This window comes from Macrobrachium nipponense, chromosome 6, assembly GCF_015104395.2.
Source record: "Macrobrachium nipponense isolate FS-2020 chromosome 6, ASM1510439v2, whole genome shotgun sequence".
NCBI lineage: Eukaryota > Metazoa > Arthropoda > Malacostraca > Decapoda > Palaemonidae > Macrobrachium > Macrobrachium nipponense.
In genome coordinates, this window is record NC_061108.1 from 56,974,042 (window position 1) to 56,998,041 (window position 24,000).

A 24,000-nucleotide genomic window follows, 5' to 3' on the forward strand; every position below is an offset into this window, starting at 1 on the left:
TAGACGTTATGATATTAGAATTGGGTTTGTAAAAGTATTGAGAATTGTTTTTTAAGTTAGTATGAGTAAAATACTAATGGCAATTTCGTCATTTGAATCATTGAATTTTTTTAAATATTCGTGTTACCCAACACGTTACTATCTTGCTAGCCGAGTGTCAGTGGATACCTGATCTTTGGTGTTCTTGATTATCTGGGCAGTATTATCTTGTACAGATAATTAAATGTACTTTCTTTATTCTTTAAATAGGCATGAAGCAAATTGAGCATTAACATTTGTGGAGGCACAGAACAGAAGAACTTCTTCATAGTTTTTGAAGATTTGTCTCTTGCTTGGCAGTTACACACAGGACTAGGCCATGTAAACGATATATTGTGACATGTATACAGTTAGAGATGGGTACTGCTGTTTCCTTTAGTTTGACTTGGTCTCTGCCTATATTTGTCTTTTTATAACGACACACTGTGCTGCTGTACGTTTTTACGTCTCTATTTGACATTCTGTTGACATTGTTTAAAGGGTCTAACGCTGAAGGTTACTTGGTAACCAAGGCGGCCAGGATATCTTACAAGCAATGTTAGTTCATAATCTAAAAGTTTTCCTTCTGATAAACATCAACTATAATTTTAAAAGTGGCTTTCTGATTTAGGTTTGTTTCCATCAATCTGTTCACGTCTTTCCAACGCCTTTGATGTTTATATCTTTCCAACCATATTTATTTTCAGATTTTTCCAACCTCTTATCATCCTATTTTTCTAATCACTTTTATTTCATTTTTCCCACTTTCTGTCAGATCTTCCCAATCACTTTATTTTTGCATCTTTCTAGTTTAGTTCAACATCGTTCCACAATATTCTCAAATCTTTTCAAGCGCTTTACGTTCAAGTTTTCCAGCCACTTTCTTTTTACATATTTCCTACCATTTTATTTCCAGATCTTTCTAACCTCTGTCGTGTCCATGTCTTTTCGATTGTGACTCAAATATTCCCAACCTCCTTATGCTTATATCGTTCCAACTTTATGTTAACATTTTTTAAGATCTTTCCAACCTCTGTTAATTTTTCCCAGCCACACTACGTCAGATCTTTCCAACTACTTTACTTTCACATCTTTCTTATTACACTGTGGTCACATCTTTTTAACCATTTAATTGTCACGTCCAACAACTCAATGTTCATATAATTCCAGTCAGTGTATTTCTTATCTACATGTCATTGAAATCACAATTTTCATATCTTCCAACCATTTTATTTCATATCTTTCCAACTTCTTTGTTTTCACATCTTTCCAACTACTTTTTCTTCCTAAACAAATACAAACCTTCATTCTTTACATAGGTATTTAGCTTGGGAACTTGTAGGTATTTAGCTTGGGAACATGTACTGGAATGGCTGTTTAGCTTTTCAGCAGGGTTATTAATTACTAATGGGAGGAAGGAAGCCCAGCCCACTCATCAGTCTGCATTCCACTTACCTTTGGGCTGCCATTATGTGAAAAGTTCTCTGAACGTCTGACTGACTGCCGTTTGCTGTTTCATGATTTTTGCTTGACATATATTTTGTGTGATTGTGTTTTTTATATATGGAAACCACTCAGTCACTCAAACTTTTCTGAAGAAGAAACCACAGGACTTAGGCTCTGTCCAGGAAAGGACAGGTCATGTAATTGGTTTCTCTCCTCTATTGAGGTTGATTCTTCTCTTATTTTATGTGTCATGCCATAAACATGAGTGTAACCAAAACAACCTAACCCAACTTCTAATTCAGATGTTGTGGAAGCTAAGTGATTAAGGAGTTATGACCCTCTCCAGACCTCTTGGGCAAACTGAGTGCCACTGTACCTACTGATCACTTACAGGCTAGAGGGGCCCTTTGGTATCTACTTTGACTTTGATGGTCATGGTATCTGCCAGCTGTAGGACCCGATCCTACCTCCTTGGTAACCCCACATGCAGCATCGGCGATGTTTCCTTAGGTGCTGCCATAGATGTCATCGTCATTTTCATCTTTATCATTATCATCGAGTGCTGTTGTCTCCTCCCTTTCAAAGGTAGAAGTGGAAGAAAGAGGTTTCCTCATCCTCCCATGGGAAGTCTTGTAAAGCTTCTAGCAGCCGGCCCTCCTATGAGGAAGGGTTGACAGCTTCCCTGGGCCCCTGGTGTACCAGTACCAGCCCCAGTAGCCCACCTATCCAGGCCACTGACATCAGCCTTCTACCCTGCCTGCCTGATCCACCAGTACCAGCCCCAGTAGCCCACCTACCCAGGCTACCAGTACCAACCATGGTCTCTCGCTAGCAGTAACGTGAGTTCCGCCACTCCTGTTGCTGAGTGAAGAGGTGCAATTGGTACCTGTGGTTCTCCAGACCCATGGTATCCCTTACCCAAGCTGCTGGTACTGACCCCCAGTAGCCCACCTATCTGGGCCAGCAAGGGTCCCTGGTCAGTGGACTTATGCCCAGCTGCCAGCATGGCCCAATGAGAGAAGGTGAGCAATAGTCCTGGGCTGACCGGCCAGTTACTCAGGCCACGCAGGAGGAGGTCCCCACGCAGTCTTTCCTATCAGTGGAAGCTCTGGCTTCTAAGAAGACTGGAGCACACTCACCTGGCAGCCCCTGCCCTTGTTCGCATGAGCAGGGATGCTCTCCCCAACCCATGCAGAAGTCGTCACCACAGGGTTACAATTGCTCACAGCCTCGCTGTCCTATCTAGGTTTCTGTCTTTGACAGGATGGGCAAAGGTGTTCGCTATTGCTCACCTGTCCCTTCCGCCGCCTCAATTTTTCCAGGAACTGTACAGGTCGGGCTTAGGACAGGAGGTGTTCTCATTCCTATTCCAGCCTGTACACATAGGCTTTTCCTGCAGATCATGCTTGAGCCATTTGAGTCTTTCTGGGGACCCCTAAGGCGACCGAGAGTTTCGATTAACTTTTGCCATACAACTTGTGGCATGGCAAAGGACAACTCTAGCTTTGTGACAATAAATCACTTTATGTCCGCTCCTTTCCAATCACTTCATGTCCACATCTTTCCAATCACTTTTATTTCACATCTTTCCAATCACTTTATTGCCACAGGATAACCAAATTCGCAGATGACACCAAACTAGATGTCAATGCAGCAGGCCCAAATACAGTTGAAAGTTTAAGAAATGATCTAAGGAAAATAGGAGAGTGGTGAAAAAGATGGCAAAATCCTTTTAACATGGGATAAATGTAAAGTGTTACAAATAAGAAGAAACTAACCTCATGCCAACTACATGCTGCTTGGGAATGACATAAATAATGTAGAACAAGAAGAGGACCTTGGAGTCATCATTACCAAGACTTTAAATGCTTAAAACATTACATAAAAGCTGAAAAGAAGGCACAAAAACTAGTGGGACATAAAAACCAGGAAATGGTGCTGCAGGTCTGCACATCAATAGTTAGACCTCATCGTGAATATGCAGTACAGGTTTAGACACCAACACTAGGAAAGGACATAAGTAGATTAGAGGAGGCACAAGCCACGAAGTTAATTCCATTTATCAGGGAAATATGTTACCAAAGACAACAAGAGAGACTGAACATGTATGACTTAGAAACACAACAATTGTGAGGACAACTAATAGAACCATTCAAAATACTGGAGGGCTTAACAAAAGTAGATAGTAACCTGTTCATATTAAACGATAACCATATAAGAAATAATGGATGTAAATTAGAAGACATCTCATTGTGGGAACTCCTTTACGTAAATGATATGAGACACATGGAATAGACTGTCACCAGAAGTTGTAAACAGTAACAGCGTGGAAGAGTTTAAAAGGAAGCCAGACAAAATCATGAGGGCACTGTGAATGAATAGTAAAACCAGCTCTTACAGATAGTGAGCACATGATGTCTCCTCTGATGGACTAATAAGTCTTTGAGACATCCTAATCCTTGTAATCCTGGTAACATCTTTCCAATCACTTTTATTTAACGTCTTTCAATCACTTTATTGCCACATCTTTCCAATCAATGTATTGCCACATCTTTCCAACCACTTTATTGCCACACTGTTCCAGTCACTTCATGTCCACATCTTTTCAGTCACATTTATTTCACATCTTTCCAATCACTTGATGCCCACATCTTTCCAACGTATTTAACTTACTAATTACTAAGTTTCCTATCACATCACTTTATTCTCCAATCTTTTCAACCTATTTATATTCATATCTTTCCAACCACAATATTTTCTCTTATTTTTATCCTCTTTTTGTTCACACATCTCCAACAACTTGATTGCCAAATCTCTTCAATCTCTTTATATTTGAAACTTTTCTACCACTTTATTTTCACATTTTTCCGTCTTTAAGTTCACATTTCCAACCACCTTTGCCAAATCTTTCTAACCTTTTTATGTTTATATCTTTCCAATCAATTTGCCACAACTTTCTTGTCTTGCCATTTACTTCATTTTCACAGATTTCAAATGAGTTTCTTGCCAAACGCTTTAACCTTATTTAAACTCTATATTCAGATTGGTTTACCTCTTTATTGTCATAACTTTCTAAACTTTATTTTCATATCTTTCCAGTCTGTTTATTGTCAGATCTTTATGAGCATCGTTATGTTCATATCAATTTCCGAACATTTCCAAGGTCACACATTCCTAGTTGCTTATCGTTGCATCTCTCCAACCGCTTCTTGTTAATAAAACCTTGCATATATCACCATTTTGGCAGCCAAAATTGTTATTAAATTATTTATTGCGTCATTTTACTGGGATTTTTAATTGAAATCGCAGATTAGCTAAGAAATTGACAGTCACTTGAGCTGGATAATTCAGTAGCTACTAATTTTAAAATTTAGGAAATGTAAAAATGAGATGCTGTTGTCACAATTAGGATACATAAAAAAAGATTGAGTTCCTGAGGAAATTTGTTCCTTTCAAAGATAATAAGAGTACGTTAGGTGCAATGGATAGCAGAGGAATACTCAATCAAAAATTGAACAAAAATGAAGACCATGAAGGGCAGACTGACCTTGAAATGTCCAGAACGGGTTTAGTTAGGAAAGTGTTCCACTTCCTCTGACAAGAGTAAAGTCAAATCATCTTTAGGTTTGGTAAGGGAGTGAACAAGCAGAGTAGTGAAGGATCACGTAATGGGAAAATGCGGTTGAATAGAGCAGAGCAGGACACACTTTTCTGCTGTTCATTATAATACTGAAATACCAAATCAGGTGCTCCAAGGTCATTTGTAGACGACACGAGCAAGCACAACAGTTCAAAACCCGAGGAATAAAAAACTGCAAGAAGAAAACGTCACCGACCTCTGAGAAGTTCAAACTTGCATTGTGAGTGGCGTTATTTATAGAACATTTACGATTTACATACATAGACTACTAACCGTTGCTGTTGCCACCGTGTAAAACGAGCCTAAGAAACCGAGTACTGTATTGGTGAGGAGTGCGCACTTAGAAACCGAGATGAGGGGAATGTAAAAATCACTTAGCATGTACAATTTGGTAAGAAGGACTATAATCATATGATATAGTATATGTGGCAAGAAATAGCATGATTTGTATGGACAATATGAGTGAATCGGAAGGAAATAAAATGAGGTTAGTGATATCAGCAACACCTGAAAAAATACAACCAAAATTCTGTATTGTTTAGCTCAAGCGCAGAAATAACAATGTCGGAATTATTTTAATTTATTTCCAAATTTTGTAATACAAACTTGTTCAGGATAAAGCGCTTGAAAGTAATTAACCCTCATCATTAGTGTCAAGTGTTTACGTTGATAAAATTGAGTTAAGTCAAAATATAAACTCTCTCTCTCTCTCTCTCTCTCTCTCTCTCTCTCTCCTCTCTCTCTCTCTCCTCTCTCAAAGTATCTATTTCCGTGAAAAATTTACATTCGTGAAGAATTCTGTAAAGGAATTTATACTGCCATTCAAAGGCCAACTAAAGAAAGGGCGAAATTAAACATTAAATAGGTCATCAGGACTTGGAGTATACAGCCAGACCTCCCGCATGTGGGATGTTACGACGATAATTTAAATCAGGGACATCAAACCCCGGGATTAAGAATTCAATCTTTGACTTGTTACTACTTACAAGAGTCTCAGATAAAAACATCAAATCGTAGTTAGGGTTCAGATCAATGTTTCCAGAGAGAATCGAAATTAACTACATAAAATCAGTGTCAAAACTAATAAATACTCATAACATTAACATGTAAAAATCAACAGAAAAAACAACTACGAACAACAACAGTATTTACATAAATTCTGTTGAAAAAAACACCGTTAGCAACTGGTTGACAAGGTGGGGCTGGCACACCATGTAAGGACAAAGAAATCCACCAGGTTTGCCACGACTGCTGGTGGAAGACAGTAAGGATGGATTTAAAAATAAAACACTCCGAAGGAAGGGTAGGGTAAAGATGAAGGCACTTTCCTGATAATTAACCAAGCAACCTTTGCATTCTCATCAGTGTGTCCTACACGTTTCAAAAACAGGAAAGTAAACGAAAAATCTACAAAGGCTACAATCAGGACAAATCCTGATTGTAGCCTTTGTTGAGTTGAAACAAAAAGGCTGCTGTTTGATTTTATAAAGTGGACAAAATTTCATGCATGTTTCAAGTGGGCCAATGGACTGTGCAATCCTGCTTTTACGAAGGTGAACATTATACAATCAGTTGGTGCAATATCAATCTCCTCAAACATCCTTAATGGACTAAATTATTACTAACTTGAAACAAACAAGTTTCAAAAGTAAGTCAAGTAAATAACCTGCGACCCAAGGTAGGTTGGTTGAAGTACACAAGTACTTTCTATGTGTGATGAAGCATTCATGGAAATATAGCAAATTTAAAAGCAATTTGTATTTTCCTTAGCGTACAAACTTGAAACTCTTCACTTGGGGATTTAGCTTGCGAGTGCAAGCAGGAACGGCCACCTAACTTTCATATAAGATCGTAAAATACCTAATGTTAGGGAAGCCACGCCCACCTATTGGTATGCACTCCACTTTGTCTTGCAGCCCAGGTAGCGGGATGAGGGGTGGTTGAGGTGGCCCAATAATGTAAAGAACTTCAGATTTGTATGTTCAAGAAAATACAAATTACTGTACTTTTAACATTTTTTATTTATTCCTAAGCAAATACAAACATTTGCTCTTTCCATAGAAGGCTTACCTATTTATGGAAGGAATCTGTGAACTCTGAAACAACTGGTTAGTTCTAACCACCTGAGAAAACCTTCCTAGTCTGTAAGAGAAGAGGTGGGTATCCCTCACCTCTAGCCTGTGAACATATGGAATTTTGCAATTGTTATAATTTTTGACATAAAGTAATAAGTTTGCTTTTTGTGACATTGTGAACACAAACAAAAGTAATGAGTTTGTTTTCTCTGCCTTTGTAAGCACTGAAAGAACAAGTTTCTGTTGGAGGCAGTAAAACACTGTTAAAACCAATGGGTTTGTGTCACTGTCTATCCCTCTCTCCCCTTGTTTAGAGAGAGGAAAGACATCTGTCCAAGAAAACTACAAAAACAAAAATGGTGAACAGGCTAACCATCATGCAACTCGCCTATAATCTTCGTCCAATTAGTGTTGGATAGTTTTAATTAGATTTAATGCTCCTTTACATTCCAATTTCATCTATGTTGTGTGGGTTTTCCAATTCAAATGAATATCAAATACTAATCCCAAAAACTTTGCTGTCTAGCCAAATGGCATACTGAGATTTCTGATTTTTAAATTTATTGCTTCACCTTGCTGCTGTATTATATTTTTTGTAAAACGTGACTGCCTGTGTTTTATCTGTGGGAAATTTAAAGTCTACAGATGAGGACCATTCATGTATTTTTATTATGGTTTTATTAATGAATTGTTCTGCATGTCTTATGCGAGGTGGTGAATGGGTACCACCCAGCCAACTCTCATTAGATATGCTGGCATCCCAGACACATCCCAAAAGGGGTAGGCCACACATCTGAATGGTGCATTTCTAGGATGTGGCGAAGCATAGCAACCTGTTGGAGATGAAAGCAGTCTGGCTGGCACTCCAGCATTCTCAGGAACAACTGGTGGAGAAGTCGGCAGTACCCGAGAGCAATAACATCCCAATGGTTGCCTACATAAACATGCAAGTGGACACCATCCCCCAAAAGTTGAACAAGCTGGTAGTGAGGTACATGAATGGTTGGAGTTCCAGGGTCTGGACCTGGCAGCCAGGTGTATGCTGGGCAAGAAGAATGTCAAGGAGCCAACCAGCCAAGCAGGGCAAATCAAGTAGTAGGCCCCGAGTGGTCCTTAAAGAAAGAAAGTAATCGGTACCTTGTTAGAACTGCCAGGGAACAACAATTGATCTCTTTTGCCATGGCAATGAACCTAAAGATCCCCCTTTACGGTTAGTGTTGCAGATCCTTTCCAACACCTACAGGACAACATGGGCATGTATGCCTTCCCTCTCTTCAGTCGGCTGAGGAAGGTGACCAACAGGTTCTTTGTCTCCGAGGGACTCAGGATGACTTTGGAGGTAACCCTTTGACTGTAGGCTCCATGGTACACAGATTTACTCCAGCTCTTAGACGTCCCAAGGGGACTTCCCGAAGCCCCAGACCTTCTAGTTTAGGAGTACAATGGAAGGTATCATTGAGCAGGAAGCTCCCTCCAGCTTTGGGGTTGGAGACTATCCAGCAACTCTTGCTGTAAGAGGGACTACAATCATTCAAGACCAAGAGAAGTAGCAGACTTTCTGGTGCACCTGCAAGAAGAAGAGGCCCTTTCTATCACAGCAAATTGTATGGGATATTACCAATGTTCTCTCCTACTTGAGGCATCCACCCATCCAACCTTTCCAAAAAGCATCTGATAGGGATCTGACATTAAAAATCTTCTTCCTCTCTCTTGCATCAGCCAAGAGAAAGGGGAGAACTGCAAGCCCTTTCATAAAACCTCACACACACCATCTCTTTGGAATTTGCCCCAGACTTTGTTGCCAAAACCCAGAACCCTGCAGTACCAGACCTAAAATTCAAGCAGTTCTCCATCTTTCCGTCAAACGATTTCGTATTTGGAGAAAAGAATGCCATAGTTCTTTGCTTAGTTAAAGCCCTGAGGTAGTGCTGTACTTGGAGTGTATGACAGGAGTCTTTGTAGGTATGAAAAGAGAGAATATCATCTCCTTCTGGCTAAGAGAAGTTGTATTCAGGACATACACCTCTGCAGACAATGAACTTCCCCATCAAGAATTAAAGCCCAAGCCATTAGAGGCATATGCCCCTCAGTGGCATGCAGGAAGAACCATTTCGTCCTACAAGTCCAAAAGGCGAGAACGTGGAAGAGACAGTTAACCTTCATTTCTTGCTATTTGTGGGCCTTGGGGCCACAAGTATTTGGACACCATCACTATGGGCTCAGTGGTATCAGCCAATTAAGTGGTATAATGGATGTGAACCCCCAATGGAAAGTTCTGCCAACAGTAGTCTGGAGGCATTCTCTCTCTCTCCTCTCTCTCTCTCTCTCCTGAAGGTGTGGTGGTTGCAGGTGGGGCTTGGCCCAGTGTTTTTTGTGTGAGACCTGAGCCATAGGAGGTACATTTGGAAGTGCTGAAGTGCTGGCAGAGTGGCACTGGCAATCCAGTGCATGCCCACCTTCCACTCCGGATAGATCGACTTCCCACCTATTGTTGATACTCCATCTGTGAAAGAGTAGGTTTGTATGCCTTTTAGAACAAATACCAAATTGTAAAGTAACTTATTTTTCCTAGGATATAAACTTGCACTTTCATAGAAAAGTTTTTACCCTTTGCTGATCTCTCCTATTCGTGGAGTTGAGTTGTACCCAAACGGTCTGATTTACAAAATGGAAGAGCTAACCCAGCTCAGGTTACAGGTGACTCATAGGCCTACACATTTGGCATATTTTTTTTATTTGATTCAGCAGACAGCCGCAGCCCACTTTGCTCTGACTACTCCATTATGAAAGCATTGGTTCATATTGTAGGAAAAATACAAATAACTTTAGAGTATTTTTTTGGATTTTTACTTAATGATTTTGAATAGTTTCTTGTCGTGGTTTTCTAGTTCGTTCTTTCTGGTTTTGTTGATGTTCTTCTCAATGCAGTTTTTCGTCTCTCTTGTCTTATCTTTCTTTTCTTTTAGACTTTCGGTTTTCAAAGTTTCCAACCCGTTGACTTTCATATCACCTAAATTTTCATCAGAGGTTTGATAACCGTCAATTGAATTCTTTGTGGTTCCTTCATGCTGGTTGCTCATGTCTGTAGATGGTCACATGGTCCCTTTAGTATGACTGCACCTAAATATAACTTTGGTCCAAATCAAAACTATCCGCACTGTCACTCAAAATACTCCCAAAAACTTTTGTTAAAATCATTTTGCGCGTAATTTTAATCATTTAGCATACCTGGGAATAAAAATGAAAATATGAGTCTTAAAGAAAATCTCTTGAGCTTTGTAATCACTTTTTATTTGACTTGTGCTCGTTAGAAGAAAGTTGCCTACAAATAATTTTCAATTCCTCATCCTTACTCAGGGCAAATAATTTTCAATTCCTCATCCTTACTCATGGGACCAAATTCTGGGTGTACGGAATTAGGTTATTGCTTGCCAGTCCAACTAAAGAGCTAACACGTTGGTGGCATCCCTGATTACTAGTACACCCAGGAAAGGTATTTTGTTGTGCTTTTCACATTCTGCTTTAAGTTAGATGCTCTATACAAGGTTATCTAATTGGTACAGGGTGAATTGAAATTTCCCCTGACCGGATTCCCAAATAATAACGAGAAATTAGGGTTTTATCTGTGAAAAAAATCCAAAAAATTTGATTTTTGTGGAATTTGGAGGGATATGTGTCTAGTATCACCGAAAAAAAAGTTATTGTCTCCGGGGTGGGCAACGTATTTTTTCGACCTCCTTTGTCACCACGCATTAATGGGTAAAAAAAAAAAAAAAAAAAAAAACTTGGAAACCGCTATTCATATGAAAGTAAGGCATAGAAAAACAAAAGTTGGAATTTAAAAAAAATATTCAGTGTTTCAGTCCCCGTCTCAAAATAATTCGGTTTCCATGGGCGTTCAAAATTTGGAAAAGGGTCATTCATAGGAAAGAAGTTCACATTCACAAAGGAAAAAAGAAGCACAATATCAAAATGCATCATGTGGTGTGACTGTTAACTTCACGCCTCATATTATGTAGGAGATATTGCAATTGAAATGTGCTGTATCCCAATTTCATCGCCAAAAACAAGGAAAAATGTAGCATTCTTTATAAAACTGCAATGCATAGAAGAAAAAAGATGCAGAATATCAAAATACCCCACACCCACATGATGTAACTTTTAACTTCATATTTCAAATTATATAGGAGATATTATAATTTAAATTTTAAGCATCTCCGTTTCATCGTAAAATAATAGGAAAAATATAGCAAATGGTCATTTATTGAAAAACGTTTACATGGAATAGAAAAAAAATCCAGAATGTCAAAATAAATCATAGGAGATGATTATTAACTACATAACACTAATAACATTGGAGATATTGCAATTCATTTTTGAGTATTTCAGTTTCATCATAAAATAACAAAACAAAAAGGGATTTTTTCTGTATTAAAAAAAATGATTTCTTTAATAAGATAATATTCCAGGAAAAATTTTAAAAGAAACATTATTGTATATGGTAAAAAAGTTAAGTTTTAACTTAATATCTTTAATATAGCGAATATATTTCGAATTTTGTGTTAAACAATTTCAACACTTACTTTATGGTACAAAGGGTAATCTTTGAAAGAACAAAGATCCTGATATAGGTACTACAATTCTAATATTATTTGTAATTTATGTAAGTTATAACTAATATTATCAAAACTAAATGAGATATCTTCATCTTCCTCTTGACAAGTCATCATATATCACTGCCGCGTCTCCATTCGAAGACTGGGCACAGCAGACCCCACAAGCTGTATTCTACCGCTGCATCGCCTTGTTTGGCACTGGTTCTCTTTCCTTGCAGCTGCAACATGCAGATTTCAGCAGTTCATCAGGGAATATCTCGTTCTTGACGTATTTTGTAAACTGTGGATGGGACGAGAAAATTTGGGTAAACTGTAAGATGACTGCTTTGTTTAGGAGTATGCATTTATTTTCGCAAAATAACCACCACAGGTACAATATATTGTCATTTCGGCCCTGCCCCGTTCTTCATAATGCGTAACAAGTGCATGACACTTTCTGTAGCAATTGGTCCCGCTTAGTTTCCTGCAGGGAAATGTCTGACTCTCAAGATGGCGGCAGCAGTTCGCCTCTTTTTCCAGACGGTCCAAGAAGCGCAAGACGAATACGGTGAGACTATTCATTTCTATCGGGGTCAGCTTCAAATTCTTGTGGAAAACTGTAAGAGGAAGGAAAATGACGGTATGAAATAATCAGTGAAAGAGCCTCTACTTTCTCGTTGAGCGCCTCAGTGGCGTGGTCGGTATGGTGTTAGCGTACCACCTCGGTGACCGCCAGTTAGATTCTCGGGCATTCCATTGAGGGGTAAGAAGTGTGTATTTCTGGTGATAGAAGTTCACTCTCGAGGTGGTTCAAAAGTCACGTAAAGCCGTTGGTCCCGTAGCTGAATAACCACTGGTTCCATGCAACGCAAAGGCACAATACAAACAAACTTACTAATGCGCAGGTAGAGATCGTGACGTCAGGCGATCTACTCACGTTCCTTGCTTCCGAATATTTGATATCGATATTGTCTGTAATAGCGGCTTTTTACTTTTCTTTCTTGCTACAATTGTGAGCTTTGAGCGATGTGCCCAACTCTTGTGCAGTAAACGGGTACTTTGAAAATAGGGAAAAAATAGAGATCTCATTCTTCAGAGATTTCTAATGGACGACGAGTGTAGTGTCGCAAAAAGATGGAGTTATGATAAAGGCACATACGTGCTATGTGTAAAGGTCAGATCTTGGAAACAACGTATTCATTATAATTTCGACACTGTTATGAACAAAAATTCTCCTATTTTCATTTGTTATTAAGATAGCGAGAGCTGGTATGGTTAGTAACTTACGGCAACAAATATAAGGCTGTGGAATTCGATAGGCATTGTCGTCGTAACGAATCCAACATGTGTTAATCCTGCTGATAATTGCTGGGAAATGCTTGTATTTGCTGATGCTCCTCACTTGATAATACTCATCAGAAACACTTTCTTGGACCATGGATCTATGCTATCGGTCTGTAGGACTGCTCGCAGGGTCCGGGTACTCATTATGAAAAGTAAGAGTGTTCTCATGACCACTCATAAACTATTTGAAGAACATGTAAGTGTTACTTCCATGTATGAAGCATATGGCAGTGAAGTTAGCGGTATAGTTATTCGAGCACTTATAAAAATCTCAAACACTTCGGAGAAAAAGTCTGATTGTGGATAGTCACTGGAGAAAATACAATGTTGAAAATTGTATTAGCGATAATAACTGAATCCTCATTTTCCAACTTGATAACTGAAGAAAGCACTTTTTATGAGGCTGAAGAAACTTCTCTTCTGCAAGAGATAGTAAGCTTATCGGAAATATTGTTCTGTTTGCCAATGGAGGACTTTAGCAGAATGACAGTGACGACACATTAGAAACATTAGAATAGAAAATGCCATTGAAGAAGGAGACTTGCAGTACGTGGGTGGTTTTATAGCCCGTAAGTTTCCCGAGTTTGACTTTCTAGGAACTAAAACAACTGAAGGAGATGGATGACACTCGGGTTGGCACTAGAAGTAGAGCAATTGAGAAGCTAATGAAACCTCGGACCGATTTTGTGGAGAATTTCAAATCGATGGAAAATCAGGAATAAGGACGATAAACGAGTTGAGTGTTGTGATAGGCAATTGAATGCCATTACCTTCATCTGTAATTATTTTTTTTTCCTTTTTATTTTTTTTGCTGTCGTACATTTTTCAGGATTCGCAGATTAAATAGGGATATTAGTTCCCAAAAACAGTGGCAAACAAAATGAAAAAGATGGTAACATAATTGGTAACCTTATGGTATATATTACTTACATATGTGTATCTGAGTGAAGGCTGTATATGATAGTGAAAAATTTTAAGTTTTCCTTTCTTAAACTTCGTTTTCATTATTTGAATGAATATACGTATATAAATGAATATGGTCATCGTGAGTTTTATTTTCCTAAATGAATGAATCATCATTTCTAATATTAGGAAGAGAAACGAGAAAGGTTTTCCCATTTGCGTAGAGCTTGGGCAGAGGAGAAAGCAAGTAGACCGCGTGACGTCACGTTTCTTAAATCCCAACTCCTCAACCCGTATAATCCTGTGCGTGAGAAGACGACCTTGTGAGGATTGGTAAGCAACCTCTTTTGAGGCGGCCGAGGGATTTCCTCCCCGAGAATCAGGAGACGGAATTGAAATCATTCTTGAGTAGCTTATTATAGCTGTCGTTTCTGAAATAGTCCGACCACGGCACTGAAAACACTTGTTTTTGAAGCGAATCATTTGAGAAAGGTCTCGGGAATCATATAAAATATAACTAACTAGAAGTGGAGAATATATCTGGCCTTCATCACAGGAGATTTTGATGAAAGGATTTTATTTAGGACATCGCTTAGTCGCGTAGAAAATACTTGTTTCACGAGTTCTCGTCGAACTATTGGCATTTGCCAGTACCCGTCGGGTTTTAGTCGATCAATCCTACCACCGTTGACCGAGTCCTTTGGCAGGTACTGTAGGTATTCGTTTTAAAATCATCCTTTTTGTGGAGGGCCTTGCGTATTTATCTTTTGTAAATGATGCCATATTTATACCATTAGGTAGCAAGGAATTTTGTATTCGTATCAAAGTGAGACAGCGAGAGAGGTGAGAGAAATGGACCTGGTCCAGAACTACTTTTTCGTGGCAGAGCCTCCTTCGGGGAAGCTGCGGTAAAAACGCCACTCGTTTAGGGGGACGGGTAGGGGTGGTAGCTTTGGCCCTGACGCTTTCGTTTCTCAAGGTGGAATATTTGTTGTTAGCCGACAGATTTGTATCTTTAACTTTCGCATTTCTTTGCTTTGCTCTGCTCTAGTCTTTCCTTAGTGTTGCGTTCGGACTGGCCTTTGTAAGAGACTGCTGGTAGTACCGCAATGACCTGATGCCTTTGATGCTTGCAGGCGCTCCCTAGTGCCAATAGCACCTCCCTCCTCTCAATCACCTTGACAGCCGTCGACTCTAGTAACTATAGTGATGTGTTGGCGTTACCTGACCTCACGGAGGCCACTTAACGTTCCTACCTGCTGAGGAGGCGGATCATTTCCGGGCAATTACTGTTTTTCTGAGGGGACTTCCGAGTACTCCCATACTGACTTATTTTTTTTTTTTTTTTTAAGTGTCCGAAGAAAGTCGGTGCTGTGGTTGAACCAGGAGGTCTGTTACTCACGCACAAGAGTGCTGCTCTATTTCGCTCTCAAACAATGTCTGCAATATGTTCGCTTTTATATATGGTTACATGGTTACGATGTACTTATGCTGTCTTTAGTATCAATAATATTTTACATAATATGCACACACGTGTATATATATATGTATATATACATATATATATATAGATACATACATACATATGTGTATAAAATCATACTATAATACAGACAGCATACATCGTGTGTTTACATGTGATATATGTGATATTTATATATATATATTATATATATATATATATATATATATATATATATATATATATATATATATATATATATATATATATTAAAAAAAATAATTATTCCTGTCAGGTTTAACCTTATTTCGGCATTACCAGATAGTTTTATATGAGGAGAAACTTAAACTGTAAGACTTATTACAGACAACATTCAGTTGGAAAAAACTGTTGACAGCGAAGCGAGAAAGGTGGGTCAGGGTCAAGTTATTCCGACTGACTGACTGAGTGCAGTTCACGAGTCTTGCTTTTGGGAGGACGCCTGACCAGTTTATTCTTCATGCAAAATAACAACCATATTGTTATCCTGTCATTTGACCCAAACTGAATTAGACTTTTGAAGATTGTGCATTAGATGTATTTGTTGTGAATCCAATTGGATCAGATTTACGCAATCTAGGTTGATGCTCCTCATCTTCTTGTCCAAAGTAGTAGGCGTAACCAGCTGCATAGCATTTGGCTTGTGAATGGCGCGAATGTGACCTCAAGCACGAACGAAATATACACCATAGCCTTGTGGATGATGTCTTCTTGACTTATTGGTGCCGTTCAGTGTTCTTGCTATTGATTTTCCAGTTTGGCCACAAGAGAATTTGTCATGAATGACGGTGAGATTTGATGGAGGACGCATCCGCAGGGAATGAATGTCAGGAGATGAAGCAGAGCCTTCCTCGCTGCCACATGAAGGAGCAAATGAGGAATAGGTTTTGAAGGTATGAGTGCAGTGTGGCAGAACAATGAAATCTTGTTTATGGTGTCTGTTTCTCTGTTGCTTTCAACGTGAAAATGTTTTCGCCGCTCTCACAGCATCGATGTGGTTCTTGTTCCTTCATTGTATTGCTGTTGACAGACTAAAACTGTGCATAGCGGAGGTTCTGGACAGTAAGCCTATTTGCACACTTGATTCAACCCAGTTGTTACCTTTAACAACGTTGCGTCAGTCCAGGAAGGGTAGCCTTCAGTCATCTTCTATTTCTGCAGTTGTTAAGTATTTCCATCGTCCCTCGCCTACCAAATATTTATATCATCTTCAGTGGAAGAACTTTGCTTAATCTGTCACAATATTTCTCTTATAGATTCTTTATTACTGCTAATAAATCATATACCATGGCCGTAACAAAATTTTTAGATTGATATTTTCCGCTGCCTTCAAATTAGTTTTGTTTTTTATTCCTATACAGTAATAATTTTTTTCGTTTGGGGTTTTCTTGATAAAATTAAAATGAGATTATTCAGTTATTTGCTGTCTACAGTATCGGGAAAAAATTTTCTTGAGGCGGAAAAAGGGTTAATCTGTATGCTGTTGGGCATAATTATTAGGGCACTGTTCATTAATCCTTTGATATGTATCTTGAATGTTACCAAGAATTGGTTAATGGATGCCAAGAAGATGCTTTGGGGAACTGTGAGGAGCAAAACTGACTAGAGCCAATGATTGGCCTGAGGTGAAATGTTACCTTGAATCAATTTTTGGGAGAGAGAGAGAGAGAGAGAGAGGAGAGAGAGAGAGAGAGAGAGAGAATCAACGAGATTCCACAAAACTTTGGCAAAAATTTCTCGTTACCTTTACCCAATGTTTTTTTTTTCTTTTTTTTTAATTACTGCTCACACAGCGTCGGTGTGATTTGTAATTATTCTTAATATGCTCAAATAATCGCAAGAGAGACACATTATTTTGTATAAGCGACAAAGGTCCGTAGGAAGCCCTTTCGTGGAATGCTGATTCCCGTCTCGTCGGCCACAAATAAAAATACCACGGTCCAGAAAAATACAGAACATGGCGAAAGCGCTCGGCATGGATCACCGAAAGGTTATCATGATGTGTTCGTAATCAATATTATTTGAGGTGACCAGAGCACCAGATTCGCCAGCTTTCGTCGCGTGTATGTTTTATGGGCACCCGAGACATGGGTGGCTCTCGGGAACCATCACTGGAACAAAAGCGAGCCAGGGACCGACTCAGCGAAATGAAGAAAGAAATGCAGCGAAGAAGTGTTTCATGGTGGTTCTGAGATGACTTTCATCATCATCATCATCATCATACCCAGGAGACAGACAAGGACCATTGAAAAGGTCACATCGAAATTGGTGTCAGTCATAAAAAAGTGGTGTCATGTCACAAAAAAGGTGTGTCGCGCTCAAGTGGACTCTTCCGACTCGATAGTAGCTTTTAGTATTTGCATCGTTGAATGCGTCAGACAGGCTAAGCAAACTAGCGTTGCAGTTGGGCGGCGGCTCAGAGTTGAATCACTGAAAACTGACCGACTTCCATTCCATGGTTTTTCGTGTGAGTAGTAGGTACTACACCATTTCGTTCGTTTATGTACCTGATCTTGAATTTGACGTTTTACGTCATACGTTGCTGTTGGCTTACGTTGGGATAGGACTTGGCTAAGTTAGGGTCTTCATCTTCGTTATGTCATTTTTCACCTTATTACAAAATTCGAATGGGTAAAATAACTTACAAATTCAGTATTACAAACACACATATAATATATATATTATATATATATATATATTAAATATATATATATATATATATATATATAGAATATAATATAATATTAATTATATATATGAAGTATAAAAGGCCCATTAAAACATTCTGGTTTAAAGCTAAGAACTATATTTCGGTGAACTAAGGGTGGAAATATACTCCTTAGCTTTAAACCAGACTTTTATTGGGCTTGCTGTACTTGAGACGTATCCTGTTTTAACAGGAGAATTTATTTACAACCACACACAGATATTATATATATAACACACGTATATAATATATATATATATATAGGCAATTATTATATATATATAGATATTATATATGATATATATATTATATATAATATATATATATAATATATATATATATAATATATATATATATATATATATATATATATATATATATATATATATATATATATATATATAACGCAGTGATTTATGTAGTCCCGAAAAAATCTGTCTCGTTTTCGCGGTTGTCGGTATTTTGTTCCCATTCCATTAGAGTCATGGGTGGTTGGGTCGGTGGCGACATTATTGAAGGAATCCGGGCGGGTATGGGAGGGTCCCGGCCATCCTGTTTCCTTTCTGTGTCAGGTATCCCATCGCCGTCTCTTTCCAAGGCCATCTCTAGCTTCCCCGCTCCTCACAAAAGCATGATCATCTCCTCTAGTCTCTAGTTTGACTTGACTTGTAGATGTGCCTGGGTAGAGCTACGAAAAGGAGTGCTCTCGTTGGCAAATTGACCAATTTATGTCATGAATCATTCAATTGTGTCCTACGATACCTGCTGCATGTTACCGCTCGCTCGCTCGCTCCTACTGCCTTGAGTTTTTACCTGGTTGCTGTCCTCCTCTTCCTCCTCCTCCTCCTCCTCCCCCTCCTCCTTTTCTTCCTCCGCCCCCTCTCTCCTGCCAGACTCCTCCCTCATCGTGTTACTTGACTCACAGAGCACATTGGCAGTCCTACGAGGGACTGGTGCTTCGTTCAGTCGCTTGCTTTTTCGCGGGTTCGTCTCAGTTCTCTTGGTTTCGGTGTTTCTTGGGCAGTGACGACAACTGTATCTCTTTAACCATAAATGTCTGTGGTTTTGTGAAATAACCTTGTGGAAAAATAAAAAACTTGTCGTTTGGTGGAATGTGCTTGCCAGAGGTTTGCCAGGAAGGTCATGAGTGTTGTGAAGCAATCCTGTGGAAAAAATTGTGATGTGCTCAAGTGTGATATGTCACATAGTCATTTGATCTTTACTTTGCTATCAGTTATGTTGATGGAAAGCGGAAAGACGTGGAAATAATGATGAACGTGAATCTCTGGTGGCTATCCGAGCAATCGAATGCGGATATAAATGACAAATGTTCCAGTGTTTTATTGAACTAGAGTGTATTGCTAGGTCTATTAATATGTAAACATAGTTTTATGTATGATGACATGTAAATATATGTATACATTTTAGAAAATGTAGATTCATAGAATTAGAGATTATATCGCAACACCCCTTATCATTTTAACATTGTAATCTAAGTAGTTCGTGGATGAAATTTTAAAATAATTTTTCATTGTTGTTTATTAATGCAAATTTGCTTCTCGTTTGGTGACCTCTCAAACTGCTGACGGGGAAAAAAGGGCGATTAAGGTAAACCGCTTGATCGTTTTGAGGGATTGGGTATTAAAGCTCTCTCTCTCTCTCTCTCTCTCTCTCTCTCTCTCTCTCTCTCTCTCTCTCCTCTCTCCTCCTCTCTTCTTCTCTCTTCTCATCAATCTCTCTCCTCTCTCTTATTAGGAAAGAAAAAGTTGCAAAAGCGGAAAAGAGGAAAAGGTGGGAAATGTTGTTGTGTGGAAGCATCAGCCTACAGGTGTTGTCATGGCTTCTGAATGAACTCGACATAGATAGACCGTTCACTCTTAGCATTGACCGTCAACAGGGTACGAATCTTGAAAGTCAATATAGTTAGTGAGAATGTTTTTGATAATAGTTTGTCACAGTTTTCCTGATAAATTTGTACCTAGGTTCTTGTTTCGTGATTGGAGGCAAGCTTGTCGTCGTCAATAACAACTTATCTTCACATTGTTGTTTGAGTCCCATAGTGTAACGATGGCTGTTTCATTCTGCTCAGTCAGTACCCAGGGCAGCAGCAGCAGCAGCCGCAGATTCCTCTTGGGAAAATAAATGCAGTAGTAAATAGGATCAAAGGCCACTTACTTCTTTCTCGTGTTTTTTGAAGTCTTGCCGAATCCTTGTCCTCTTGTCAAACTGGAACGAAGCCATTAGACAAGTTAACTTTGCTGGGAATAACTGAATTTGGGTGTGTCAAAGAATTCTCGAGGTAGAAATGGATGCAGACAAGACCCAGCATGAAGGTCAATCTAAGTTTGTACGTGATGGTTATGCTTGAAGTAGCAATGTAAATCACGCTCTTTTTTAGCAAGAGCGTTCGAGAGGTCATTATTTGAGTGGCGTATAAACGCGAGGTCAGTTGTGAACATCAACGACTTTGATTGATCATATTCACTTTAACCCCAATTTCAAAACTAATCGAATTTATGAGATGGGATCAAAGTCCAAGCATGCTTCCTGAAATGAAATAGAGTTGTTTCAACCACGCTTCCAAATTTGTGCAATGTTTCAGTAGTTGTCATTGAGTGCGCGTGCACGGCTTCAGGTGTTATGGGCCTACAGCTGATACATCGACACACATACACGAATTCATCGTGAGTCGGCGTAGACCTAGACCGTGGGTGTGCCTACGGGCAACAAACGTGACCGACTTCTTTGAGCAGACGCTTCACTTTAAGAAATTTCTCGTCTCGTCGCGGTTTCATGAACTCAATGTCTTCTTCGTCAAGGGGCGGCACAAGTGCCTATGGACCTTGTATGGAGTGTCCTTATCTGCGCTGGTCGGAAGTTGCGACGGGAACGTATCCTTTCCCTGCTCTCTCAAATCCTCGTGGCTGTAATGTCAGTTTCGCCACTTATATATACATACATGCCCACTGTATGAAGGAAAAGAAATAAAAGTTGAAAGTGGGGCGAAGTTAGTTTCGCTTGCGATGGATTGTAAAGGCAGGAGAAAAACACACCAACTTTTTCGTGGAGGCTCGAGGGTTACACCGCTGTGTTATTCAAGATGCGTAGGACGGTAGGAGTGCATTTGTGCCGCGGAAGGTGTTGCCCGTTTGCTTTGCATCGAGACACGTTGGGCTGCTGTCTGGATACTCTCACTTTCATGATGAAACTCATCTGGAATTTGCACCTTTTTAGTAACGTGTGAACATTTTAGTGACATGTGACGTATTTACAGGTATGAAAAGGAATTTATGTTAAGATTTTGAAAATTGATATTTGTGTATTTTTACTATTTTTTAATTTCCATTATCAATACACCATAGTCGTATGTAGGCTTTTGCATGGCATGCGCTACGTTTTACCTGTTATGCTTTATTTTTAGTTTGTCTACGTCTTTCGTGAGACTGGATCACCTTTAGGGCATCTGGCATCCATCCAAGGTCGTGTTCCCTAAACCGTAGAGGAGAATCGGTAAACCGGACTCATCTTATCAATTTCTTTGTGACCGGGACTGGTGCTTTCATGTGGAATACGGATATTATATATATATATATTATATATATATATATATATATATATATATATATATATATATATATATATATATCACCACACACGTATATATACACACATATATACACACACCACAGAGACATATATATAAACACACACGCGAGAGAGAGAGAGAGAGAGAGAGAGAGAGAGAGAGAGAGAGAGAGGAGAGACGAGAGATCGAGAGCGATCGAGAGAGGAAGAGAGAGAGAGAGAAGAGAGACGCCAGATAACAAATCTTCCTTTGAATTGTTCTCTGCAGCTTACGTGTATAGGCCTTGCGTGTGCGCTAAGAGCAAGAGCCCGGGCCAGCAGGGACAGGGAGAAACAGAGAACGCGAAGTGTTTCTGTGTATACAAAGATTCGCTTTTTGACATTGTCAAGTTTTTCATGTTCTTACCATCATTCCACTTATGATCTGGTTTTTCCTTGTGGATTATAGGACGGGTTTTCTTCGAGGTCTCCCACGTTTGTCCTGCAACTTTTCCCTGACTGTCTTCCATCTTTTATAGTTTGTAGGCTTTTCCAGCTGCAGTAATACAGCCCTTCTATGTCCTCGGTGACGGGGGGGGGGGCCAGAAGGTTTTGGTGTTACTGGCTACGTTTGGTGTCTGTCTTCCATCTTTTATAGTTTGTAGGCTTTTCCAGCTGCAGTAATACAGCCCTTCTATGTCCTCGGTGACGGGGGGGGGGGGGGGTGGGGGGGGGGGGGGGGGGGGGGGGGGGGGGGGGCGGAGTTTGGGTTACTGGCTACCGTTTGGTGTCCGTGTTCTCTCTTCGGTTTAAGTAACTTTGTCAATTTTTCTATGTTCGATCGTCTTGTTAAGGCTCAAGTTGTTCTTGAAAGATGTCGGTTGATCACGTTTTTATTATAATATATAGTTAAGTATCCTTAAACCTAAACCCCTTTTTCAATTTTATTATGTAGAAAAAGTCAGGTTTGGTTAATCCTTGCAGTGACGCCATTTTGATATTGTAATGTACATGCGATGATTCATTCGTGTTGGCGAGTTGTTAATGAGTGAGTGGACTTGCTAGAACAGATAGGTGCTGAGTAGCTCATCTGAAGAGGGTCAGAAGAAAGTGGGAGTCGGGACTCCGAAGCAGCCCAAGCACACTTTGTCCGCTTCCGTCTGATGTGAGGAATGGACTCACACACACAATCCTTTCTGGTATATCTTGGAGAAAAGCTTTGTCGTAGACGAATTTGACCATCTGTTATTTCCTCTCAGTCTTCACCGTAAAGAGTGAAAGTCTCCCAGAGTCACTTTTGGTTGAACAGGGCCTTTTATGGAAATTTCAATCTCTGAAAACGAGTGTTCAGTGTCATATCTTATAGGATGCCGTCTTCCCAGGGAGGGTTTACCCTGAACTGAATTGCTTCCGTCGCACTACTGAGGCAAAAGCTCCCCAGTGGCGTGGTTGGTATGGTGTTTGCTTTCCACCTCGGTGATCGCAGGTTCGATTCTCGGCCATTCCATTGAGGAGTGAGAGATGTGTATTTCTGGTGATAGAAGTTCACTCTCGACGTGGTTTGGAAGTCACGTAAAGCCGTTGGTCCCGTTGCTGAATAACCACTGGTTCCATGTGACGTACAAACACCATACAAACAAACAAACTACTGAGTCAACTGCTGGATGAGCAGCAGCCTATTCTTATTTCGTGGAGCAGGCAGAGTGCCTGGCTGGAGTCTTGGGCGATAGGAGACATTCCATACACTTCCTCAGGAGTTTAGAATGGCTGACGTGTTTTTTATGACAGATTGTTTGCTTCAAGAGAGTTATCATCGTTGCAGCCAGAATTCGGAGTCTGCTGACGTGGTGACGAAATGAAGACTTTTTCAGCTTTCACTTTAATGCTAAGTTGATCTAGTCACCGGGGCCACGAGTCATCAAAGATCAGAGAACATATTATGCAGTAATAGGTATAAAAAAACAAAACTATTTTCATCTTATTTATTATTGTTTGGATTCATTTAACAAATCAAGAACAAATGACTTCTCGATCTCCTTTCATTATTAGTTTTTAAAAAGTTAGTTTCATTCTTCGGCACTTATTCTTTGTCTTTTTTTTTATTACAATGATTGTATTTAGATCATTTCATTCTAATATACACAGAAATTTTAGGAAGAGACTTTACATCTTTGAGAGCATCAACTCCAGACAAAACTGATTCACAA

General features: G+C 39.5%; 1 protein-coding gene across 6 annotated transcripts in view; it reads left to right on the plus strand.

Moving 5' to 3' along the window:
- The window catches only part of LOC135216379 (long-chain fatty acid transport protein 4-like), a 447,308-nt gene that overhangs the window by 83,225 nt on the left and 340,083 nt on the right, over positions 1–24,000 (plus strand). The window contains exon 1 of one of the 6 annotated variants that reach the window (XM_064251649.1): positions 19,070–19,213. The exons of the other annotated variants lie outside the window; for them this stretch is intronic. The gene's annotated coding sequence lies outside the window, so the exon portion shown is untranslated. Of the gene's footprint in view, positions 1–19,069; positions 19,214–24,000 lie in introns of those variants that run through there. 6 annotated transcript variants of the gene reach the window in all.